Raw genomic sequence first — 7,132 nt, forward strand, 5'->3', positions numbered from 1 at the left:
AAGGCAGGAAAGGGAGGATGTTGTCTCAAGAGTCTGGAAGCAACATGTACCAGACGTGTTTCACTTAGAGGCAGGGTCACCAGAGAGGGGCTGTGTGTGTGTGTGTGTGTGTGTGTGTGTGTGTGTGTGTGTGTGTGTGAGAGAGAGAGAGAGAGAGAGAGAGACTTTGCATATCGTCTCGTCACGATCAACACCACCAGGGTTAATCTCTCTCTCTCTCTCTCTCTCTCTCTCTCGATTAACTTAAAATAAAACAAAATCGGAAAGGCGAATTTTACGAAGCATCCTCTTTCCCTTCCTCCTCCTCCTTTCCCCTCCTCCTTTCCCCTCCTCCTCCTCCTCCTCCTTCTTCTCTTCCTCCTCTTTTATTTCTTCCGTCTTTTCCTCTTTTTCTATTCTCACTTCTCTTCTTCGTACTCACATCCCGCTCCCTCCGACTACTCACCTCTGTGCCTCTATTGAAACACCATCTTTAAAGGTTTGAAGAGTAACTCTCTCTCTCTCTCTCTCTCTCTCTCTCTCTCTCTCTCTCTAATACACACACACACACACACACACACACACACACACACACGCACACACACACATTCTGTTTCAAGAGGAAAAGGATAACGAAATAAGAAGAATAAAGGAATGGAAACAAAAGGAAACGGAAAGGAAGTAGAAATAACTGATCCTCTTTCTCCTCTTCCTCTTTCTCTAATATTTCCTCACCCAACTTAATTTTATCATTTCTTTCATATCCTTCCCATAGTAAAGAGATGCAACTCCTCCCTTCTTCCTTCCCACCATCTCTCATCCAGTGCCCTCCTACCCTCTACATCCGTCTCCATCCCATTTGCCACGTTTGTATTTTCTATATCTTCGTATGACTTTTTAAGAAGTGCTTTACTGCATTCGTGGCATACCATACCTTTCTCTCCTGTCTCCTGCCCACCTCTTATTCCCTTCTCTCTGTTTTTCATACTTTATTTCTTCCCTCCCTTGTTCATCTTTTTCTCGTTTTTTATTTTTTTCCTGCAATCTCTTGGCGCACTTTACATTCCCAGGCTAATGTGTTCCTTATTAATTATCTCTTTTTCCTTCCTTCCCTTTCGTATTACCTTCCTACTTTTATCTTTTTCTCTATTATTTTTGTGATTTTTTTTCCTACCGTACTCTATCGCTCTCATTCCACCCACATTCCCTTCTCTCCATTCTTCCTTTTTCCCCACATTCCTCCCTTTTTTTTCTTTTTCCCCTTTATTTTTTCCCTTGCAATCCCTTTCTTTACCTTACCTTCTCAAACACATCCCCCCGCCCTCCCCTTCTCTTTATCTTCTTCCTATCCTTTCCTCTCTCCCTCTCCCCATATTCGCCCTCCCATAACACGCATGCCTCCCCGACTCCCTCACTTTTTTCCTTCCCTTTTCCTATTTTCTTTCTCCTTTCCCCACCCCACCCTTGTAGGTCTGGTCTATCATTCAGGCTTCCCTTATTCCATTCCCTATCTTCACCTCTCCTTCTCCTCCCTTTTTCCCTCCCACCACCTCTTCTCCCTCTCCCCTTCTAGGTATCTGCGCCGCCTCTCTCCACCCTACCCCTGCGTTAAAGTACCAATTGGCTCCTGTGGCGAGGAAAATTGGGAACGTTCAGCCACTGCTCTGATCTCCTCCTCCTCCTTTTTCTCTTCCTCTTCGTTCTCGCCCCTTTCGTTCTCAAGCTCATTATTTTGTCCGCCTTATATTTTTTTTAATTTTATATCTATTTTCTGTATCCCACGTTAACTTTTCTCGTTTCATATTTTCCTGTGTACTTCTAAAGCACTTTTTCTCGTTTCATATTTTCTTTCGCACTTCTAAAGCAATATATATATATAGATATATATATATATATATATATATATATATATATATATATATATATATATATATATATATATATATATATATATATATATTTTTTTTTCAGACATTTCGAGTAGCGGGCTTTTTCGAGTAGCGGGCTTTTTATTATTGTTTCTTTTTTATTGTGCCCTTGAGCTGTCCCTTTGTTGTAAGAAAAAATATATATATATATATATATATATATATATATATATATATATATATATATATATATATATATATATATATATATATATATATATATATATATATATATATATATATATATATATATTCGATTTCTACCAAGAGTCCACTTCACAGTCCTCGTTGAACCTTCCCTTACTTTTATCACTGCTATTCACTTTTTTCCGTTTTCATGTTTACACAACGACGTGCTCAAAACGTTTATTGCTTGTTTGCATTCTCCTAGCCTCAACTAGTCGCCAAACGCACTTAATATCTCTCCGGGTCTTTCTCTTCCCGGCCCCCAGCGTTTTAGTATTCATTCAGTTATATTCACACTTGTATTTTTGTTCTACCTCCATTACTAGAGCATTTGCCTTTGGGGTGGAGGGGGTGGGGGATGGAGCTGCAGTGTGGCTAAGAGAGAGAGAGAGAGAGAGAGAGATGTGTCATTACTTGAAACTTGTGGTCATTTAGCGATGTTTAACGAGTGGGAGGAGATGGGTTAATGAGGGAGAGAGAGAGGAGGGAATGTATAACTTCCATCTCACCTCTCTCTCTCTCTCTCTCTCTCTCTCTCTCTCTCTCTCTCTCTCTCTCTCTCTCTCTCTCTCTCTCTCTCTCTCTCTCTCTCATGTAATATATTTATTTTTATTCAATTTTGCGTGTCTAGGTGGCCTCCCTCAACGCTGCACGGCAATAGCGGCTGATGTAACATATAGGTTCTAAGGAATTATGATGCCCAAGAAAGAAAACAAAAATTATAAATGGTTCAGAATATGATTAAAAGTATGATAACAAACAAGAAGTCTTGAGGGAAAATACGACTTTTTCAAAAAATTACCCTGATGGAAAAATATTTCCAGTAATGGAGATATTAGTTTTCTCCCAGTGACCAAAAAAAAAAAAATGTGCATTCTTACTAAAATATCTGTTTAAGAAGGTTTGTTTGTGTGATAATGCATTGACCCTTAATGAGTGACAGGAGAGACGTGAAAACTTGTGAGAACCCAAGTTTTGCTGCGAAGGAAACCGAAAGGGAAAAGACAAAGAAAAAAAAAAAAGGGAGAGGGAGGTGAAAGCATCCATCAAAGGGGATGCTGTTAACTCAGTTGTCGTCGCTACGCCATACTTTTAAGGTGACACTGAGGTGGAAGAGGAGGAGGAGGAAGAGGAGGAGGCAGCGATGAGAAAGGGAGAGCAAACAAGGAAAAGTTTATTGGCTTATAATGAAGCTACATGCTTTAGTGATTTTAGGAAGAGCTAAAGTCGTAAAACATCCTTATCAACACCCACAAGTCTAACCCTCGTGTCTCATCAGTCCCTTGGCTTATCAGCGCTGCTCTACTTTCTCCCTCACTGCACATTCCTCTACGCCATCACGTCGCTAAATTGAGCACACCTCATAATAATATTCCTCCATCCTCATTTTTGTCACCAAGATATAGTATTTCCCAAAACCCACAAGCCACCTATCTCTGCCTCTATTTTCTTTACACCACTATAATACAGAATTCTCTCTAGCATTCGTCTCTTCTCTTGTTTGTTCATATTCCTTTTACTAGACTATTGCGCTTTGTTTCATCATGCAGTCATTTTTTTGGCTCTAGCTCTTACATACATCCCTCACTTCCATGTTTCCAACTTATCCCATATTACCTTCACCTTAAAATACCGCCACCACTACCTCGCTGATTCTCATATACCGTGCCACGTCTATGCCATTTTCCGGGAAACCCGCAGAATAAAACTGCTTACTCGGCCAGGCTCCCAATATTGGTGTGTTTGGCCTTAAAGTGTTTGGGCATGTATAGCGTGGCTCCTATTTTTTTTTTTTTTTTTACATCAAAGGATACGGCTCAAGGGCAACAAAAAGGGTACAAAAAAAAAGCCCGCTACTCGCCGCTCCACACACACACACACACACACACACACACGGGCTTAAGCATTTGGGCTCGTTTTTGGGGGGTAACGCTAGCAATCAGGGCCACAAGATTGCACTGCCGGTACGGGGACGAGGGTGTGCTTCCATTGCATTCACCTCACACATTGTTTACCGCCGCCAGCAATCAAACATTGTATCAAATCCTCCTCCTCCTCCTCCTTCTCCTTCTCCTCCTCCTCCTCCTCCTCCTCCTCCTCCTCCTCCTCCTCCTCCTTGTTTTTTTTTTTTTTATTTCCTGTGGTTTAGTTTATATGGTTGGTCGTCGTCTTCAAACTTCTGTCGCTTCTCCTCCTCCTCCTCCTCCTCCTCCTCCTCCTCCTCCTCTTCCTGCTCTTCCTCTTTCGTCATGTGAATATTTTGCGGAAACGTAAGTTTTGTCCCAAATTCGTATACCTTGAAAGCACTGGGTTCACATCCTTCAGTATATCAAAAAATATAGAAAAATATGTTAAATGTGTGTGTGTGTGTGTGTGTGTGTGTGTGTGTGTGTGTGTGTGTGTGTGTGTGTGTGTGTGTGTGTCTGTGTATTCTTGGAGTGTTGCCATCACGTCTACTTCCAGATAAAAACAGTCAGCCACCAACCGTATGAATGTAAATGGGTCGCCCATCGCACGGAAATATAGATGGAAATGGAGGTGAAATAGAGTTGGAAATATTGACCGTGGAATATGGAGCTGTGTGTGTGTGTGTGTGTGTGTGTGTGTGAGAGAGAGAGAGAGAGAGAGAGAGAGATAGCGGTGGTTACTCTTCCAGATCTTTTCCACTCGGCAGCTTCCCAGTTTCTTCGCCCCTCCGTTTCATCATCATCGGTATTCTCACTCATTCCCCATAGTATAATTGATTACGTGTTTTATAATGGCGATGCATGGAAAAGCCAGGACATGAGACAAGAAAATTGCGAGGAGAAAAGACCAAGAAAAAAAACATGGGTGAGGCAAGAGGGTGTCGGGAAAATTAAACTTCCTGGGATATATATATATATATATATATATATATATATATATATATATATATATATATATATATATATATATATATATATATATATATATATATATATATATATATATATATATATATATATATATATATATATATATATATATATATATATATATATATATATATATATATATATATATATATATATATATATATATATATATATATATATATATATATATATATATATATATATATATATATATATATATATATATATATATATATATATATATATATATATATATATATATATATATATATATAATGCTCTAGTTTTAGTGCTATCACCATATATTATCTTTCTAGGAAGGAAAGGAAAAGGAGGGAAAACAGAAGTACCAGAAAGATGAGAGAGAGAGAGAGAGAGAGAGAGTTCTAGGAAATTGACTGACAAATATTGAGGAGAGTGAAATGTGGGTGTGTTTGTGGTGTGTGTGTGGGGGGGGGGGGTGGGGGGGGTGGAGGTGGAATGCACAACGGTGACTGAACACATGTGTGGGACTCATCAGGTAGAGTAAATGTTGCCGGCACGTCTCGCCATCATATCCCCCTCTCTCTCTCTCTCTCTCTCTCTCTCTCTCTCTCTCTCTCTCTCTCTCTCTCTCTCTCTCTCTCTCATCTTCTTGGTGCTTCTGTTTTGCCTCCTTTTCCTTTCCTTCCTCCTCCTCTTCCTCCTCCACACCGTCGCTGTTATCTGCTAGCTTATCATAATTAAGCTTGACGTAATCCTACCCAGGCATTGGTCAACAGGAAGTAATCTTCTTTTGGGGACAAGATTCTCGTGTGTGTGTGTGTGTGTGTGTGTGTGTGTGTGTGTGTGTGTGTGTGTGTGTGTGTGTGTGTGTGTGTGTGTGTGAGAATCTATCTCGTATATTTCGATTTCTGTTTTGCTATATTTTCGGTACATCTTTCAGACTGGAATTTTTTTCTTACTCCATTTTCACATTCTTTTTTAAAGCCTCTTTGATCGCTTTGTGCTTACTAATGACTGTCTTATTATATTTTCTTGTCTGCCTCATAGTTTTCAACCTTAGTGTTCTTTTTCCTTTTTTTTTTATATATCCCCGCCTATGGAGCCGGTATGCTTTCTTCAGGGGCCAGATGGTCGGCCCAAGCCTGTCGTGGCACAGGCAATTTTTATAAAGCGTCATCTAGCGATATCTGGCTTTCTTGACCCCCGCACCATTCTTGAGACTTTTACACCTCCCACCCGTGATCCGCCAGAGCACTCTTTCTTGCTCATATGACTAGATATTTCTCATTTTGTCACTCATCAAGGCCAACACGCGTTAGTTTAGTCACTATTACGAGATCTACAGTTCATTAGGAACATTTCTCTAGCTGCTTAGCGTCACTGTATGCGACGGAATTTCTTAAAACGTCCTTTTCTAGACAAAATGTTGACAAATGGCATCGTTTCACTTTCTTGTCTCTAATGATGACTATAATTTTTCATACCGGAAAGTTCTTACTTATCCTTCAGTGATGCTTTAAAATGTTCTGTGGTGCAGCAGTAACACAACAGTAACCTCGTGAACTCTCCATCACCTGGCAGGGTTACCCAGAGGAAGCTCAGGAAATGGTCATCACCATAGGCCTAAAGAGGTGCGGCCAGCAAGAAAGTGGCTGTACCCTGCTCCGCTGCTGCCTTCGCGGGACAGCCGATTCTTGTCAAGAATTTGGGGTGATTCTTGAAAATCTGACGCGCTAAAACAAAAAACGCAAGAATTTTCCTAGATATCGGGAAATTATTGCTCGGTCTAGGGTAGTTTTCTATCGCCAGATGACGGCTATAGTGGCACCATCTATGCTTGGCTCATGCTGCCCCCCGGAACTCATTCTTGATTCACTGGACGGTTTCTTTTAGAGTCCGGGTTGATGGGTGGTCTTCTGGACAGCATGTGGGTAGTCTTAGGCCACTCGGTGGTGACTGAAAAATCCCAGGTGGTAGCGTGAGGACTCAAACCGACGTTGTCCACGGCGTGGTGAATGTGAGCCCAGCACGCTAACCACTCAGCCACCGCCACTGTCTTAATGTTATTTGCATACATATGCGTCCAGGCTGTTATTTTTCAGCTTTATATGCCGTTCCAGTCCTCATATAAGTTTGCTTCCAAATATTTGCTTGGTT

The sequence above is a fragment of the Eriocheir sinensis genome, unplaced genomic scaffold (assembly GCF_024679095.1).
Source record: "Eriocheir sinensis breed Jianghai 21 unplaced genomic scaffold, ASM2467909v1 Scaffold1431, whole genome shotgun sequence".
NCBI lineage: Eukaryota > Metazoa > Arthropoda > Malacostraca > Decapoda > Varunidae > Eriocheir > Eriocheir sinensis.